The sequence below is a fragment of the Ovis aries genome, chromosome 3 (assembly GCF_016772045.2).
Source record: "Ovis aries strain OAR_USU_Benz2616 breed Rambouillet chromosome 3, ARS-UI_Ramb_v3.0, whole genome shotgun sequence".
Taxonomy (NCBI): Eukaryota; Metazoa; Chordata; class Mammalia; order Artiodactyla; family Bovidae; genus Ovis; species Ovis aries.
The window spans coordinates 15,433,091-15,452,908 of NC_056056.1; the positions used below are offsets into that span (position 1 = coordinate 15,433,091).

General features: G+C 42.1%; 1 pseudogene; it reads left to right on the forward strand.

The window, feature by feature from the left end:
• The first annotated feature begins 106 nt into the window (after positions 1–106).
• Positions 107–19,818, forward strand: LOC101122851 (sorting nexin-7-like; annotated as a pseudogene).

The window sequence follows — 19,818 nt, forward strand, 5'->3', positions numbered from 1 at the left end:
GTTTTTCTAGTAAAAGACATTTATTATTCTAAGTCTCATGAAATATGAAAGAAAAAGAGCCTAAGTTTTCTACATGTGCAAACACTTCAATTGTGGTGTTCTCGCAATGTCTACAATGGTGATAAGCATCATAATGATGGCGATGGTGCTGATAAAAGGTGAGCCATGCCCTCTGGTGATGCTTTTTCAGGTTCCAGCTTGTCATTTGCCCTCCCCTTGCAGGGGGATGTGTTATCTGAGAGATCCGCAGCGACAAGCTTCACAATAGATGAGCATCTAGGCTCCTCTCATGACAAGGGCCTTGTAAACTCTTTTTCATAACACATGCTTTTACATTTATCGCCTTATTCTTATGGGCATACTCTGTCGGAATGATGAAAAGGTGAAAGACACTTGATCCATTCTTGAAAACATGCTTTTCTTTGGATATTTGCAAGTTTCAAAACACTGTGTCTGCAGGAAGCAAGGTTTCATATGTACAGGAGAAAATTGGATGGAATTCAGAGCTGGACAGGAGCAGTTCAGAGCCCTGGAGGGAAGTTGTCAGTGTCAACAAGAATTGATGGCTCTATTTTAACTTCTGATTCTGAACCAGACAAAAACTGGATGTTGATTCATACACTGAATCATGGGCCTGTGCTCACGGTGATGGCCACAGTGCGCGCAGTTGTGAGTCTGGTATCAAGAAAGCCCCCTGTGGTCACCTATGATCCCCAGTTATTATGGTCTCAAATAGCATAACTGGCAGCACTTGGGGCCTGACTTTTACCTGCTTGAGGTGAGTGAGGTGATTGAACTGAGGATTCAACAGGAAGCTCCACAGCAGCAGAAGCACGTGATGGAGGGTTAGAGAGAAGCAGGAATAAATCGCTGTATTCTGGACAGGATGTTTTGGTGCCCATTATCCTTGAAGTTATTTTTATTATTAACTTCTAGCTCACTTCTAGACTTTTAGATTAAATCAGTCATCACTCTCCTGATCTCGAATGAGCAGGATGTATATTCTCCCTCACTGTGGTTGCTTTTAAGATTTATTCATTATTTGGGGTTCTCAGCACTTTGACTATTATGTGCCCAGATGGTGTTACCCATGCATTTGCTGTGCTTCAGCTTTGCTGAACTTCCTGCATCTCTGCATCACGGCCTTTCATCAAAAAGAATGCCAAAAAGTGTCATTGTTTAGGGATGGCATAGTTGTAGATTCAGAAAATTAAGACGTCTCCAAAACTGATAGAATTAATAAATGACTTGAGGATGAATGTGGGATGCAATGCCAAATACTAAAAACACTATTACTTCTGTAACAGAGACAAAGGATTGAAAATAAAAGTGTTTAAGCCAATATTTTAAAAAATAACATCAAAGAATGTCAAATGCCTGTTCTGTATTTGAAATAATATTTTCTTCATTTTCCTCTTACGAAAATGAATTTATCAAAAGTTCCCATTTAGACTTTTGATGTGTTTAACTTTCATCCAGAATAAAATTTTTATTTCTACCTTTCAGAATGTATTATAGAAATCATTTCATTTCACCTAGTTTCTAAGAAGTTCCCAGAAAAAAAAAATGTTTCTGAGATACAAGAGTGCTCCTTTTGCAATATTTTGATTGCTTCAATCAGATTTCTTTCTTTAGGGGCTTCCCTGGTAGCTCAGATGGTAAAGAATCTGCCTGCAGTGCAGGAGACCTGGGTTTGATCCCTAGGTTGGAAAGATCCCCTGGAGGACGGCATGGCAACCCACTCCAGCATTCTTGCCTGGAGAATCCCCATGGACCGAGGAGCCTGGCCGTATGTGGTTAGTATAAGCATTTAATATAATTTAATTTGTGCTCAGTCACTTCAGTTGTGTCTGACTCTTTGTGACCCCATGGACGTAGCCCACCAAGCTCCTCTGTCCGTGGGATCCTCCAGGCAAGAACGCTGGAGTGGGTTGCCGTGCCCTCCTTCAGAGGAGCTTCCTGACCCAGAGATCGAAACTGCATCTCCTGCTTTGCAGGTGGATTTTTTACTACTGAAAACACTGGAGAAGCCCATTATTTAATTAAAAATAGTATATAAGCAGATATTCTGTTTAATTTTAGTAGTCATATAATCATATATAGTAGAAAAGCATATTCACCACCTGAATATATAATATTTTGTGATGATAAAATTTTCATTTCAGAGTAGAAAATTTTGAAGTAAAAAGAATCCAGTCTAATGAAAGAAAATATTAATGAAATCACAGCATTCTGTACTTTCTGTTATGTTGCCATGTGGTATTAATGAGTGCTTGAAATGTGGGTAGTGTTTTATGTTGAAATAATATTTTTGATGCAATGCATGATATAAAGTTTCTAATTAAAATCAACTATCCATTTGTTTACTTTAAAATTTTTAAAATCTTTTTTCTCTTGTTGGCCTTTTTTGATTTAAAAATTTTATGTTTTTTAATGCAGCTATTAAGATTGCATATGTCAATTATGTTACATTTCTAAAGAACAGTTCTGCTGTATGTATAATTTCAACAAAGCACACATTGTGAAGATGATACACCAAAGCCTGATGTTGGAGAAACACAGGCTTAAGTTACATTCACAGAAATTCTCACGTGAATGGTCCTCACATGACTGATCGGAGGCCATGACTAGATGGCTGTGGCTCAAGCACTCATTCATGAACCCAGCATCTCACCAGATGCTTTGTGTGCTGCCTGGAAATATTAACAAATGGCTCCAGCCAAGAGCACTGATGGGTGCTGGGCTCTTCAGGGGCCTGGTCACTCAGTTCTGCTCCACGCTCACCTCTGCCCGCTGCTCTCACAGCGACGAGGGTCGCAGGTTTGGCTACAGGCCCTCACTTGCATTGGGTTTTCCTGCCACTACCCCCAGAGTCCGCCAGGACCGTGGATGGTGTCTGAATCCTAGCTCAAAGAGCAGCCTAGAAAATGCCTTCGCTTTGCCTCCAAGGTTCTCTCTTAGAGGCTCCCCCGGGCCTTCGAGGGGGAGGCCTCTTGTCTTTGCCTCTGGCTGTTTGGGGTTTGGACCATGTTTCTAGGTAGTCACGCAGGGATTTAGCGATCTTGTGTTTTGTGGCTTCCTTCTTGCACTGCTCCCTCAGATTCTCAGTTCTCTTCAGACATAGAGATGAGGGGGAAATGGTGAGAGCTTGAGTGTCTCCAACTCCAAGGAGAACCGTGACCTCTTGGTTCCTCTTGGTTCCAACTCCTCGTCTACCGCCAAGCAGTACCTTGGTGGGACATGAACACATCTGAAGAAACCAGGCCCTGTAAGAGGATCAGGCTGTAAGGTTTTCTCCAGTGTGCACAAGGGATGGCCGTGCTTTTACTGGGTTTCTTTTTTGAAATATCTATGATATTTAGAAAAAAATGTCAGTAGAATCCTACACTGAAATAGTGAGCTATTAAACATTTTTCTCTCAATTAGGGTGGTAACATTGCTTGGTTGATTTTAATGAAATTGAAAAGTTGAGGGAAAAGGGTCATTATGAATGGCATCTGTTTATGTTGAAACAGAGTCCATGAAGGCAGCTTTCATTCATTTTGCTAAGAGTTCATCACCTTCTTGATAGACTTACTTCCTATTCCCTTGCCAGACACTCAGACGGTATCATCAGTGCTTGACAACAAAATAAGAATCTCCAAAAATGTTTTGAGGGGTTATCTGGCCCAAGTGATTCATTTTTTCCCTGCCTCACAGAGACAGCTTGAGTTGTATAAATTATTTAAAGGAGCACATTAAAGAACATTCAAATAGCAGCTTCTCAGGAAATCTAGAAGTATGTCACTCAGAGGTAAGCATCAATGAAACAAATTAATATTTTAATGAAAGAATTACAAGCTAGACATAAGAGAAAAGTGGAAGACCACTCAGCCCTTCCCCTATTTATAGTAACAGCACAATCTATGCTCAGAATAAGCAATTCTCTCCCCCTATTCACATCTTAATCACTACCAGATGCACATTTTAAAAATGCAATGTTTAAATCCCCAGTATATCCTGTCTGAATTCAGAGGAAGAGAATTGAGAAAGTTGGTGTTACTTTTTACTACTGTGCAATGTGTACATCTTGAACATCTTGCTTTACAACAAAAATATGGTTTTTGCTTGAAGCCTATAAATTCTATTCTGTGACACAGACATGAATGAATATTTCATGTAGTGTTGCTGTGACCATTACAGACAAATAAATAAATAAAAAGCATTCGTTTCTTTTTTCACCTTCTGCTTTGCCATTTGCTCTGAGTGACCTCATAGAAAATTTTATGAATACAAGAATCTTGAAATAGAATCACTTTCACGCCTGGAAATGTTTCCTCACCTTTCCTCAGTCCAAGAGAATTAAAATAAAGGACTATGATTATTCCTTTTCTGCTTAGACATGTTTGATATTTTCTCTCAAATCAAATAGACTAGTATTTTCCTCCACAATTCCAGTTTTATAACCCTTGCAGTTTCCAATTTTTATTAATTTTGGATTTTCACCATAGGCCACCAGCTCATGCTTTTAATCACCTGTGCACCCGTGAATGCCTCTGCACTTTTTCTGAGCTGAGGACTCTCTTCCTCAGTAGACCAGGAGGCTAGCATGATTGAAGGCTATGTCACGGCTTCTGCTCTGTTTCACCAGCTTCATCTGCTGATCCTTCCGTAAACAGAAAGCCAGCATCAGAGTTTACATAGAGCGGCAGTAGGTCACTCAGCTTTTCAGTGCTCTTCCTTTCTTAGAAGAAGGGTTTGTTTATTGTTGTATTCTGTAAATTCTAACCCGCCTGATGAGAATAATTGCTCATGAAACACACACACTGAATAACTATGCTGCAAAACAAACGAGCGCACCCTGAAAGCAGAAAGAGCATCTTCTTACGGATTTCAGGGTCCACTGGCAGTGGGCACCCCGCTCCCTATATCTGTGGCGAATCAGCCCCACCCTCCTTCACCCCTTCTTCCCATTGCCCCGCCAGGGGACACGAACAGAAAGCCTGCCTGGGGCCAGAGCCATGCGTCTGATCCGAGCATAATGAGGCATGAAGCCGCCCAGCTAGGAGCTCCGACTTGTCAGAGGCTGAAGGGCATTTCATTTGTTAACTCCCAGGGGCCTTTCTGCCTCTCTGGGTTCATATAGTATTTATTTTAGGCGTTCGCATCTCTCATCTGGGATCTTTGCACCATACGTACAGCATCCCTGTTTTCAATGGAAGACACCAGAGCAGCTGGGGCTGGGAGGGGAGAGAGAAGCATTGGGTGATGAACTGTGTTTTCTTTCCCGAGAATCCAGAGCCAAGAAGGCCTGTGGCCAGAGCAGCTGCCCTGGCGTCTCTCTGATCAAGATGAGAGCTGTCACATTGGATGCAGACTCCTCTGCGCCCCGGAAAGGGCTGGCTTTCCTTGCAAGTGGCTCTTTTCTGCGCTGTGCTCACCACCGGCACACGTTCTGTGGTCAACATGTACCCTCCAAATGCGTGTGTGCTCTGCCTCTTTGCGATCCCTTGGACTGTCGCCCGTCAGGCTCCTCTGTCCATGGGATTTCCCAGGCAAGAATACTGGAGTGGATTGCCATTTCCTTTTCCAGGAGATCTTCCTGTCCCGGGACGGAACCTGTGTCTCCTGTTTGGCAGGTAGGTTCTTTACCACTGAGCCACCTGGGAAGTTTTTACTCTGATACCTTCAATAATAAGATAGGGAAGATTAAAGCAATGCTCCAGTCAGGCTTCAGGTATGTTTCTTAACCCTAGCACCTACGCATAAAGATGAATTTCTAGAAGGAACTGATTCCAAAATCCTCCCAGAAAAGTCAGAACAGCTAATGGAATCATACAGCATAATGAAGGCATGCATTAGGTGGTTATTGCTCTGTTGTCTGGAGCTTGCCACGTGGCTCACATGGCAAAGAATCTGCCCGCAGTGCAGAAGACCCGGGTTTGGTCCCTGAGTCAGGAAGATCCCTTGGAGCAGAGCATGGCTACCCACTCCAGTATTCTTGCCTGGAGAATGCCATGGACAGAGGAACCTGTCGAGTTGCAGTCCATGGGGTCTCAAAGAGTCAGACGCAACTGAGCAACTAATACACACACACACACACACACACTCCCTCTGTTGTGTGGGTTTCCCAGGTGGCTCAGTGGTAAAGAATCTGCCTGTCAATGCAGAAGACTCAGAAGACACAGGTTTGATCCCTGGATTGGGAAGATCCCCTGAAGAAGGAAATGGCAATCAGCTCCAGTATTTTTGCCTAGAAAATCACATGGACAGAAGACCTTGGCAAGCTACAGTCACCAAAGAGTCAGACATGACTGAGCTACTGAGCATGCACTCTGTGGTGCAGACATTGTGCATAGCATGTGTGAACAGACACTGAGCATCTTAAAGCATTTGGACATCCCTTTCTATGAAATTGACTGGAGAATCCCCATGGACAGAAGAGCGTGGCAGGCTATAGTCCATGGAGTTGCAAAGAGTCAGAAGAGCAACTAACACTTTCACTTTTTCATTCTATAAACAGCCGCCAGCACTAGGACTGCTTGGAGGGAAGAGCACTGAGGCCAAAGTCGTTTATGGACTCAGACGCCAGGTGCGTTGCAGCTGCTTGGGGGGCAGCTCCTTGGTGCTTCCAGACCTGGGTGCAGAGCAGGACTACCTGCTCTTGGGAGCACCACCTTTCAGACCCTGGTCTCATTAGAATACTGACTCCATGCAGCCTTTTGCAGGAAACATTCATATCTGGGACTATAAGTGGACAGTTCACCCAAAGCCCAGCTTTGCAATTCAGCGCATTGATGGGGAAAAGCATATCCTATTACATCGGGCAATCCTCAAAGTTGAAATCAGTGCTAAAGCTTTATTTGAGTTGAAGTTCACCCTGTGCTCAGAATAGCAGCTTTCTTTTTTCCCTCATGTGAATTGCTGGAACAGGAGCCCAGGATCTTGCATGAATATTTCAACAACGAAAGTGTTGCTGGCAGTAAAATATGTGATTCATAACCAGGAGACCGAGAGTCCCTCATGAAACAGAGAAGGAAGGAAACATTCCATCTCAGAGCAAAAAAAAAAAAAAAAATTCAGTCTCTACTCTAAGAGGTTGACTTGAATATTGTAAGAATGTTGGAGACAGACATGGTTTGTAATCCAAGAGGAAGTTCTTCATGACTTGAGTGATTCCCCCTACTTAAATGAGAAAAAAATTCTTCCTTAGAATAGAAATCATTTTAATGCATTTTCAACTAACATTAAGTCAAAAACAAGCATGGCTTGTATCTAATAGCCATGCATGCATGCTCAGTCATGTCCAACTCTTTGCCCCCCTGTGGACTGTAGTCCACCAAAAATGGTAGAGGTCTGTCCTCAAATGCAAACTTGGAACTTGGGTTATAAAAATCTATGTCTGATCTAGGCAGAGCTCCCTGATTTTCTCAGTAATTAAATGCTAAGACAATGAATCCCAAGTCCTATCAATAGAGAGCAATTTCAGCAGCCATGGACCACATAGAATTAGCAGGTAGGATCCAAGCCTTCAAGACTTACCTTGTGAATTTCATTCACTTTGCTCTCTTAAATGTGTTGACGAACTAGGTCTCTGAGAAAGTATCTGAGGAAACTGGGTATTTCCAAATTGCTAGAATTTCTATTACAGGTGATTTGCTACCAGAACTTTAAAAAAGTAAAGGAAAATATCCTTCTCTTAAGTATTCACTAAGTGGGAAGATATTAAGAAAAATGATTTAAGTATCAGTTTCCTATTATATGCCCGACTCTGCATAATGTTGTCTCAGATAAATGACCAACTTTAATCTTTACAACAGACCCGGGGCTGAGGTTTAGATCTCAGTCTGCCTCTGAATCTTAGATCTTCGGAAGAATTCGTTCTTAAATTTTTGCAAACACATTTATCAAGTGCCTTTACTAGACACTCGGAGAAGGCAATGGCACCTCACTCCAGCACTCTTGCCTGGAAAATCCCATGGACGGAGTTGTCTGGTGGGCTGCAGTCCATGGGGTCGCTAGGAGTCGGACACGACTGAGCGACTTCACTTTCACTTTTCACATTCATGCATTGGAGAAGGAAATGGCAACCCACTCCAGTGTTCCTGCCTGGAGAATCCCAGGGACGGGGGAGCCTGGTGGGCTGCTGTCTCTGGGGTTGCACAGAGTCGGACACGACTGAAGTGACTTAGCAGCAGTAGCAGTTACTAGACACTACTTTGCAATGTGGAAACAAGGTGGAATAAGATGAACAGTTTCTTACTTCTTGGACAAAAACTCAAGAACTTAAGACTGAGTCCATTAAAAATGTTAAATCTTTATCCATTTATAGCCAGACCTTAGAAAAATAGCAGAAATACTCATTAACAATAACAACAACAGCAGCAACAACAACAAAATAAAGTAATATTCTCTATTGATAATGGGGTGGTGGGGAAAGAGAGACAAGTTCTAACAGATGTAAACATATATTATAATGATACTCTATTGAAGCATAATTGCTTTACGATGTTATGTTAGTTTCTGCTGCACAGTGAAGTGAAGCAGCTGTATGTATACATATATCTCCTCCCTCCTGAGCCTGCCTCCCACCCCCATCCCACCCCTCTAGGTGATCACAGAGCACCTAGCTGAGCCTCCTATGTTATACAGCAGGTTCCCACTAGCCATCTATTCTACACACGGTAGTGTATATATGGGGCTTCCTCAGCAGCTCAGTGGTAAAGAATCTGCCTGTGATGCACGAGCCACAGGAGACACAGGTTCGATCACTGGGTCAGGAAGATCCTCTGGAGGAGGACATGGCAACCCACTCCAAGATTCTTGTCTGGAGAATCCCACGGACAGAGGAGATTGGCGGGCTACAGTGCATAGGGTCTCACAGAGTTGGACACAACTGAAGTGACTTAGCATGCACTCAAGCATTGGAAAAACATAGGAGATTCCTACAAAAAAAGTGATGAATATTGGATTGTAAATAATGAAATATCACAGAGATATGGTTAAAAAGCTTCCCTGCTGAATCCTACAATCCAGTTTTCCTAAGGAAGCTGGCATTGAATCCTACTGGATTCAGTCCTACTCAATGCCTGGCGTTGAGTACCATTCAGTAGTTGTCTCCATACCTTTTCTAACATATACACTCGTATATACATGAATATATTGATTTGGCTTTTATTTATTCCTACAATACTATACAGTACTATAAGCATTATTCTGCAGTTTGCTTTCTCAGTGTATATGGCTATACCTTGATGTCAATAGGTACAGAGATAATCCATTTTAAGCACCTGCATATGATTCCACAGTATGAATTTAATATGCATAAACATATATCTTCTAAATATTTCCCTACCAACAGATAGTAAGGTTGCTGCTGTTCAGCCTCTACAAACAGTGCTGTAACAAACATCCTGGTGCCTGCTTCCTGACACCCTGTTGCATGAGTTCTATATCAGTTTCCCAAAACGCTATTGTAGAAGCAAAAAAAAATAATAATCTGTGTATTTTCCATTTTAATAGTTTTGACTTGAAGGAGCCATTGCTCAAGGAATAAAATGGAACCTCATGATCTTTGTGGGTTTTTGCTGGTAGTTTTTAATATTTCTTTGAGTAGCAAAGGCAGAGTCAGCCCATTCTTTATGCTGACTTTAGTGTCTCTGGGCAAACACCAGCACACAATGTCTATTTCTACCACTGTACTGTATAAATACCATGTTTTCTTTCTCATTGCTTATTACCCCCTCAGGATCCAGCACAGAAATAAGACTAAAATTTACAATAATTCTATCGATATTTCCAAATTTAACCATGCCTAATATTACACAGGAGAAGGCGATGGCACCCCACTCTAGTACTCTTGCCTGGAAAATCCCACGGACAGAGGAGCCTGGTAGGCTGCAGTCCATAGAGTCACAAAGAGTCGGACTCGACTGAGCAACTTCACTTTCATTTTTCACTTTCATGCGTTGGAGAAGGAAACGGCAACCCACTCCAGTGTTCCTGCCTAGAGAATCCCAGAGATGGGGGAGCCTGGTGAGCTGCCGTCTATGGGGTCACATAGAGTCGAACATGACTGAAGTGACTTAGCAGCAACAATATTGCACAAGTAAGGAGAAAACCTGAGGTCAAGTTCCAATCTTTCTTGATATACAACTGCTCCTATGCAAATGGATCATCGTAGGAAAAAACCTTCATGCTGTCCCTGAAATAAAGCTTCATCACCCATAAAAATATGTAATTTGGACAGTGTGTAATTACAATGCCCTGACAATCTCATGATATTGCCATAAAGGAAAATTGAGACAACATATTTTGAAGAACTTACATTGCAAATTATAACGTCAAAATAAAAGAAGATGCATTACTTTTACTATATCCTCCTTAATTGATATTCTGTTAAATTGAGTACACAGAAATATCTTCCAAACAAATTATCTGATATACTAATATGATACTATTGGGTCATCATCTTATTATATTATATATGTATTGATTTTAATCAATTATAATAATCTTACTCTGGAGTTTTCTTTAAAAGTTAGTCCCATTGAACTTGACAGACTTATTGCCAAAGGCTATGTTGAATCCTGTCCCCCTGAAATGATATTTAACAGGTAGCAATAGGGAATTTCACATGGCAATTTCTTATAACAATTTTGTAAGCTAAAATTTAGTGAAAGCATTTTCTGAGGGACCAAACTGATATCAAAGTATATAATATTCCAGTGGGTGTGCCTCATGCAAGACTAACGGAGATATTGAAATCATGGAGGAAGTTTTCTCCAACAATGTCATTTAACAGATTTTAAAAAAACATACATTTACTTTCTTCAGTGTGAAAGAGAGTCTTCTAAGAAATCAATTGTTTCAGGCAGATAGTTGAGAAAAGAGAGATGGTAAGGCAAATCTGTAACCAGCCTATATACTAATGTTCTTTGAATTCTGCGATAAGATGGCTACCTGGTGAAGCAGGACCAATAAAAATTGACGTATTTGATTAGTAGTACTTTATCTGCTTTCACAGAGTAGGTACACAGTAAACAGTAACCTAATCCCTTTACAAAATCATTGTTTGTTACCTGTCATTATCAGCATCATGATCCACAATACAGGCAAGTACTATACACCCATGGTTTTTACTAGGAACTGACATTTGCACAAATTATCTTTGCTAAGTATTTTTATTTCCGATTTAGGAAAAAATTTAGCTCAATTTTTAAGTTACATGAAATAATTGAGAAATCCAGCAAGTTCAGACTTAGGTAATAAAATAAAACAGAAGATAAACAGAAACAGAAAATCTAACATTTAGCCCTAGTTTCCTTGCATTTTTTTCAATATTACAAGGTTTGAAAAAAGAAATCAAACGCTAACAGATGTCAACTTTTGAAAGAATAAGCCGACATTATAGGTAGTTATTTAATTTTGTGTTTTTGCCTCTTGCCAAAGGTTTTAAAGGCTTATGGCTATTATCACATTGAGTATAGGCTTTCTTGTGGGAATCACCATAACAACTTGATTTGCATACATTTGAAGCTACCTAGAGGTGGCTCAAGCCATAATGAATCCATCTGCCAATTCAGGAGACACAGGAGACTTGGGTTTGATCCCTGAATGGGGAAGATCCTCAGGAGAAGGATCCACTCCATGCCCGGAAAACCCCATGGACAGAGGAACCTGGCAGATTACAGCCCGTGGGGGCACAAAGAGTTGGACATGACTTAGCACATAAACAGGAAATAGGAGACCTCAACAGCACAATTTTTATTTTAAATTCAAGTTAAAGTTCTTCTATGTAAAATAAAGGTATTTCCTGAAAAATGAAATACAAGTAAGAGCTCAAATCCAAAGCAGATAGTTGGACTCAGAAAGAGGAAAATCCCACCCCTGATGCTTCTTCTTGCGAGAGGTTTTGGGCAGCCCAGGGGAGCCTGTGGGACTTCCAGCTTTGGGGGAAGTAGGTGGGAGGGGCAGCAGGGGGTGGAGGGTAGGAGGGGTGAAGGGAGTGGCATTCCAGAAGAGGGCTCTGACATCACAGCTGAAGCCTTTCCACAGATGAGACCCTGCAGAGCAGGACTAAGGGAGCACAAGGAATTTGTGAAGTCAGCAGCATTGTTTACCTTTAAAATCAAGAACGGTGAAGAAGAGATTAGCAACAGTGACAGGAGACGAGGAAAAGGACGAAGACAAAAGAAATCAGTAGCCAGCCTCACTCTGGTCTGGCTCCATCAGAATACACTTCATCTTTTTTTTTTTTTTTTTTTGAGCATAAGTTGCTCTACAATGTTGTGCTAGTTTCCTCTGTACTGCAAAATGAATCAGCTACACATACGCACTCATCCCCTCTTTTTCAGATCCTGTTCCCAGTTAAGTCACCATGGAGCACTGGGTAGAGGACCCTCTACAGTTGGCTCTCTCATTAGTTTTGTTCTCTAGCAAACTTTAGTTCATCCTTCTGGGTTGGTGCTGCAGATCAGGTCTGTGGACACTTTCCTAAACCTCCTCTAAGTAAGTTGCTCCCTTGCCTCTGTTCCTGTGCTATTCTGTATGCCTGCTGAAGTGACAGACCCCGAGTTGTATGTCCTTGTGACGTGTCCATGTGTACTATCCACTGCAGCTTCCTGAAGCCAGGTGACACTGTCTTGCTTACATCTGAGCACTCAGTTACCAAACCAGACATTCGGTGGTACTGATTTGTACTGATTTGACATTTATTAAATCTCACATCCTCATTTTGGCAGGCGCCTGATGCGTCCGTGGCATCTGAGCTCAGTGATGGCCTATCTTCTCATGATAAATGGCAGGTGACAGAAAATCATAGTGGAGAAGGAGACACAAGGACACTTTTACCTGAAATGTGTGTCCTTGTGATTTACTTTCTTGGAGAAGTTTAGCCAGGCTCCCACTTTCTTCTCTCTAAGCCTGGGTGGAGTTTGATGTTGATTCTGTCCTTCATGTTTGGTGATACATCCAAGAATTTTTCAGAAGACAGCTATGGATTTACCAAACAATGCTGATGGGTCATTTTCAATATATGAATCAAACATCGGTTCTCTAGCTCTATGTGCAAGATGGGGTCAGAAAAATATCAAGTTAAAATGGCTCTATAAAAATAAATACAAAAGTAAATCTGAATCTGGGGAAATTTTCAAACAGTAAAAACCATTTAACTATGAAAACGCTTTCCCAGAAGGAGTGAACAATATAATTTTGAAGATAGTTTAAAGTACTTTAAAATAAGCTTGTCAAAGCCAGAGCTGGTGAACCATCTCACCAACTCAAGCGCAAGTGAGATGGCGGAGAATGCGGGCAGACCCCACCATCTGGTTTGTAATCAAGGCAACAAGTTGTCAAGGGTGATATTGATTACCTCTGTATCTATTTTTTAAGTAGGATGGAGTGTGTGAGTCAGGTGAGGAGGTGATTAGCAGGAAAGAAAACAGAAGTCCATATTACCAAAAGGTGAATCCCCTAAGTGAAACTCACTCTCACATCTTTAAAGGAATTCCTTACTTTAAAAAAAAAAAAAAAAAAGCTTGATTCCTTGGTTTTATGGTAGCAGCTGTAAAAGGTATGAGTGGACAGCTTGCAAAATACCATCAGAACCTGTAACTTGACAGATGTCCACTATTTGACAAAGCTTCAGTGCCCAAATTATTTTCAGATTCCCCTGCACAGTGCAAGTAATAAAACAGAGTAATGATTCCAGCTCCGTTATTTATTCATCTTCCACTGAGCCTGAAAAGCCATAAACCTTGCACTGATAGATGTAAATTGTCTCAGACAATTAGGTCCAATTGTCTGATAGCAAATATGAGCTCTCTTCAGTTTAATAATCAGAAAGCCTTGGAACTCCCATGGAAGTGAAGTCGGGGGAGGAAACCAGGATGCTGATTGGGAGGCAGATGTGTAAGGAGTGGACTGCTCCCAGAGACAGTGTTAGGAATATAAATCAGCAACCCGGGACACCTCAGCACAAACAAATGTTACATATCAAATGCAGACCGGAGGCTTTTATGTGTCCTCTTGGATGATAATAAAACCCTAGCTTTAAATAAGGGCAAATGCTTTTTCTTCCTTGAATGCCTCACCCAAGCTTCTTCCAGTAAGTAGAAGATGCTGCTTGGAGAATAAGTGGCTTCTGCTCATCTCAGGAGCCTGTGAAACACAAAACAAAAGGTCTGTGTGAACATATCATAGTCTTCCAGATGGGAAGCTTTACTGCGATTCTGGTGCAGGTGTGTTCCAGGGGGTTTAGCATGGACCAAACCTAATAAAGAAAGCTGAACGCCAAAGAATTTATGCTTTTAAACTGTGGTGTTGGAGAAGACTCTTGAGAGTCCCTTGGATTGCAAGGAGATCGAACCAAAAAGAAGTCAGTCCTGAATATTCATTGGAAGGACTGATGCTGATGCTGAAACTCCAATACTTTGGCCACGTGATGCAAAGAACTGACTTCTTGGAAAAGACCCTGATGCTAAGAAAGATTGAAAGAGGAGAAGGGGATGACAGAGGATGAGATGGTTGGATGGCATCATCAACTCGATGGACATGAATTTGAGCAAGCTCTGGGAGTTGATGATGGACAGGGAAGCCTGGTGTGCTGCAGTCCATGGGGTCGTAAAGATTTGGACACGACTGAGCGACTGAACTGAACTGAAGCCTAATAAATATGTAAAATTTGTAGGCTCACTAATGTGAGGAAAGCGTTTCACATTGGGGTTTTTCTAAGATTCTATTTTAGAAAATGATGAGCTGAAAAACCTTCAGAGTTTTAGGTGGCAATCCTAAAACCCTCGTCTGAATCCCACGTTGGTCTCCTTCAAAGTATGTACACTCACAGGTTGGAAAAAATAAAATAGACCCACTGATGTACTGGACTGGACTCAATAGAGAGAATGAAAAAATAGGAAATAGAGAAGTAAGCCCTGTCCACAGAAATTATTACAGCACCCAGATTATAAGAACCCCAAGAGGTCCTCCATTTCAGCCCCCATTTTCTGTGTGACTGATACACAGTCACACACATGCACACAGAGGCATGCACACACTTTCTCAGACACATGATGGTTAAACTCTGCTTGCTCCTCCCTGTCACCCATGAACTCACTTATGCTGAGCACCAATCAGTTCATTCTCAGCATCACTGAGAGTTGGTGACAGGACCCTGATTCCTCCTGAGACAGTCTGGTCCCATTTGGGAATCTCTATTAGGAAATTCATGTCCCTGGAACACGATCCATCTCCCTCTGGTTGGGCACTAACCTCAGGGGCTTCAGAGAACTCTTTAACCCTCTGCCTGTGACAGCCTTCACAAGCTTGAGGACAGCCCTCCTGAAGCGCTGAATCTTCTATTCTCCAGGGAAATGTCTCAGAAGCTTTCGCCTTCCTAAAGCATGCTAATCCTTCTCTGGGTACACCCAGCTTTTCTGTGTTCTGACGTGTGGCAGCCAGGAAGGAGGACAGAGCTCCACGAGAACACACGCATTGGGAAGAAGCGAGAGAGGGTCCCATCCATTGTCTGTTCATGAGATAGGCAGAGTCTGTCTGCTACAAAATCACTGCCTCGAGTAGGTATCTAGTCATAGAGAATTTGTTAGGAAACCTGTTTCTAGTGTAGCTGGTGCTACACTTGAAGCTGCCCAGATTATTTGGTATTTTAGAACCAAATATACGTATGGAATATATAGCATGATATATATGTTATGTTGTTGTTTAGTTGCTAAGTCCTGTCTGAACCTTCTGTGGCTCCATGGACTGTGGCCCACCAGGCTCCTATCTATGGGATTCTCCAGGCAAGAATACTGCTGGAGTGGGTTGCCATTTCCTCCTCCAGGGGATCTTCCTGACGCAGGGATGGTACATGTGTCTCCTGCATCTCTTGCATTTCAGATGGATTCTTTACTGCTGAACCACCAGAGAAGCCCCATGAGCGATGCAGCAATAGAAGAAAAATAAGTAAAGCAAATCTGGCAATAATAACAATAGTGTGAAAGGTTTAGTCAACTCTTTGGCAATAATGTACATAGATTGAGCAGTGTGTGTGTGTGTGTGTGTGTGTGTGTGTGTGCATGTGTGTATGTGTCTGTCTGTCTGTCTGCATGTCTGTCTGAAAAGGAAGAAATGGAGCCCCAATCACTAAATCAGGAGCAGAACTGTAATTGTGAAATTTGGACACCTGTGTCTACAGAGATAGCTGGAATTAGTTAAAATGCCTAAGGTAAACCATTTAGTGAAATGTGAATTTATTTCACTCATGCTGTGATTTAATTATTCTTTGATAATTGCTTTGTCTCTGAAATGCCAGGCTGAGAACTCTGCTTAGCAATTATCTGAAGGATAGTACCCGAACCCAAGTGAGCCTTCTTGACCATCTCATTCCCCTGGCAAGAGTCCATCAGAGACAGAAATCAAGCTGACACTCTGGAGATGGCTAGGAACTTGCCAGCCCACTTAGAGAATATTCTAAACAGGCCACCCCACAGGGAGACAAGTGTCCATGCTACACCTCACAGCTATCTTTTGTTAGTCCCGCTGTTGGCAGGGTGACTGACCAATAACAGACTTACCCAACTGTACATCTCATTTTCAAGACAACATTAAATGTTGTAAGCTGTGAAATGGGTACCAGCTTTATGAACACACAGAACATCAATATGCCCAAGAAAGCACCAGCTACACACTTCTGAAATCATTACCAGTTAGTAATTGTTTCAAGTGACCTTTCCTCTCTCTGTTCATTTAATGCCAATATGCAAAATGATTTTTCACATGAAAAGGAAACACAGCCAATAAAATAACCTAATGTTGCCTTATGTGCCTGGTGTCTTAGATTTTTTTTCTTTTCCTTCTATAATTAATTTTCCACATTTCATCAGATGCAGTATCTAATAATTTTCTTTGTCAGGTAAATTAGTTATTGAATGAAGAAGTCATACTCCGATATTTCTGTGATTAGTCCTGAATGATCATATTGACTTCTATAATGAAAAAACAAGTTACCAGTGAACTGCACCTGCCAGTCAAAAACTTTACTCAGTTCAGTTCAGTTCAGTTCAGCTCAGTCGCTCAGTCGTGTCCGACTCTTTGCGATCCCATGAATTGCAGCACCCCAGGCATCCCTGTCCATTACCAATTCCCGGACTTCACTCAAACTCACGTCCATTGAGTCAGTGATGCCATCCAGCCATCTCATCCTCTGTTGTCCCCTTCTACTCCTGCCCCCAATCCCTCCCAGCATCAGAGTCTTTTCCAATGAGTCAACTCTTCGCATGAGGTGGCCAAAGTATTGGAGTTTCACCTTCAGCATCAGTCCTTCCAAGGAACACCCAGGACTGATCTCCTTTAGGATGGACTGGTTGGATCTCCTTGCAGTCCAAGGGACTCTCAAGAGTCTTCTCCAACACCACGGTTCAAAAGCATCAATTCTTCAGCACTCAGCTTTCTTCACAGTCCAACTCTCACATCCATACATGACCACTGGAAAAACCATAAGCTTGACTAGATGGACCTTAGTCGGCAAAGTAATGTCTCTGCTTTTCAATATGCAATCTAGGTTGGTCATAACTTTCCTTCCAAGGAGTAAGTGCCTTTTAATTTCATGGCTGCAGTCACCATCTGCAGTGATTTTGGAGGCCCAAAAATAAAGTCTGACACTGTTTCCACTGTTTCCCCATCTATTTGCCATGAAGTGATGGGACCAGATGCCATGATCTCAGTTTTCTGAATGTTGAGATTTAAGCTAATTTTTTCACTCTCCTCTTCCACTTTCATCAAGAAGCTTTTTAGTTCCTCTTCACTTTCTGCCATAAGGGTGGTGTCATCTGCATATCTGAGGTTATTGATATTTCTCCCAGAAATCTTGTTTCCAGCTTGTGCTTCTTCCAGCCCAGCGTTTCTCATGATGTACTCTGCGTATAAGTTAAGTAAGCAGGATGACAGTATACAGCCTTGACGTACTCCTTTTCCTATTTGGACCGGCCTGTTGTTCCATGTCCAGTTCTAACTCTTGCTTCCTGAAAGGCATCCTAACCATAAGGGGGTGTGAAGGAATCTGGAGGTTGAAAACTAGGTCCACTTTGAACTATAACTCGCCTGTTTGTATCGACTTGCATATTAGTTTATAAACATAGGAAAGCCTGAAAACATGTGGCATTATAGTGTATCAGTTTTGAAAAAGAGCTTTAAAGAACAAGTCCTCGATTTCAGGGCTACAGCAGTTCCGCGTCTGCGCAGCGGACGTGGGGCTGGAGCGGGGCCAGCTGGGGAGGCACAGGATGCACGCGGGAGCCAATGGGCAAGCTCAGGGAAGGCGGGGCTGGCAGCTACGGGTGCTCAGGGGAGCACTCTGCGGATGAGGGCGAGTGCAGATGGCGGGGACAGCCTGCGGCGAGGGGGCGGGGTTCAGTGACGCCCTGTTCAGGCAGCAACAGCTCCTCCGCCCTGCTGCAGCCCTAGGCGCTGGATCTGGACGAGGACGACGACAACCTGGAGGTGTTCAGTAAGGATGCCTCATTGATAGACACGAATTCCTTCAGCCCGCTGATGCCTGATGCCGACATCCCCTTCATCAATGATAAACCAAGTCAAGTTTGAAGATGAGCCAGATTTGAAGGCTCTTTTTATTACAGTCGATGAACCTGAAAACCATGTTACTACAATGGAAACTTTTATTACTTACAGGATTATTACTAAGACATCTCCTGGGGAATTTGACTCCAGTGAATTTGAAGTTAGGAGACGTTATCAAGATTTCCTTTGGTTGAAAGAAAAACTCGAAGAAGCACACCCGACTCTGATTATTCCGCGGTTGCCAGAGAAGTTTATATGAAAGAAATGGTGGAAAGCGCTAATGATGACTTCATTGAGACACGCAGGAAGGCATTGCACAAATTTTTGAACCGAATTGCTGATCATCGAACTCTAACATTTAATGAAGACTTTAAATGTTTTCTTACTGCACAAGCTTGGGAACTGTTTTCTCAGAAGAAGCAAGGGCCTGGATTACTCAGCAGGATGGGACAGACAGTAAAAGCGGTTGCACTGTCAATGAGAGGAGTTAAAATTCGCCCTGAGGACTTCATTGAAATATTTAGCCAGAAAATAAATTTGATAGATAAAATATCTCAGAGAATCTACAAGGAAGAATGGGAATATTTCGATGAAATGAAAGAATATGACCCAGTTCATATTCTTTGGTCGGCATCAGAAGAAGATCCGGCTGATACTCTAAAAAGTGTTGCCAGCTTTGTCAATGTTACCACATTGACAGATGCTGTAAGGCCACTGAAAACGGATGTCTGGACTTTCAGAAGCCCTGCTTCCTGTCGTACATGAGTATGTGCTTTATAGTGAAATGTTAATGGCTGTCATGAAAAGAAGAGACCAGATACAGGCAGAAGCTTTGACGTCCAAAAAGGCAGATACTGATCTGCTTACGGAGGAGATTGGAAAACTGCAAGATAAAGTGGACTGTGCTGATAATGCCCTGAAAGCATATTGGGAAAGATGGAAACAAAACATGCAAAATGATATCAAGTCAGCATTTACAATTAAAAACATGCAAAATGATATCAAGGCAGCATTTACAATTATGGCTGAGGAGAACATCCTCTGTTGTGAACAGTGTCTTGCTACATGGGAATCCTTCCTTACATCACAGACAGATCTCCACTTGGAAGAAGTTTCTGAAGAGACATTGTAATCTCATTGAAGACCTCTATGTGATCTTTGGAAGATAATGTCTGTTCACCAAAGTTATTCTTTCTCAATGGGCTGGATCCTTTTCTAAAGTAGATGAAAAGTATTTCACACTATCTGGAAAACCAACAACTTAAA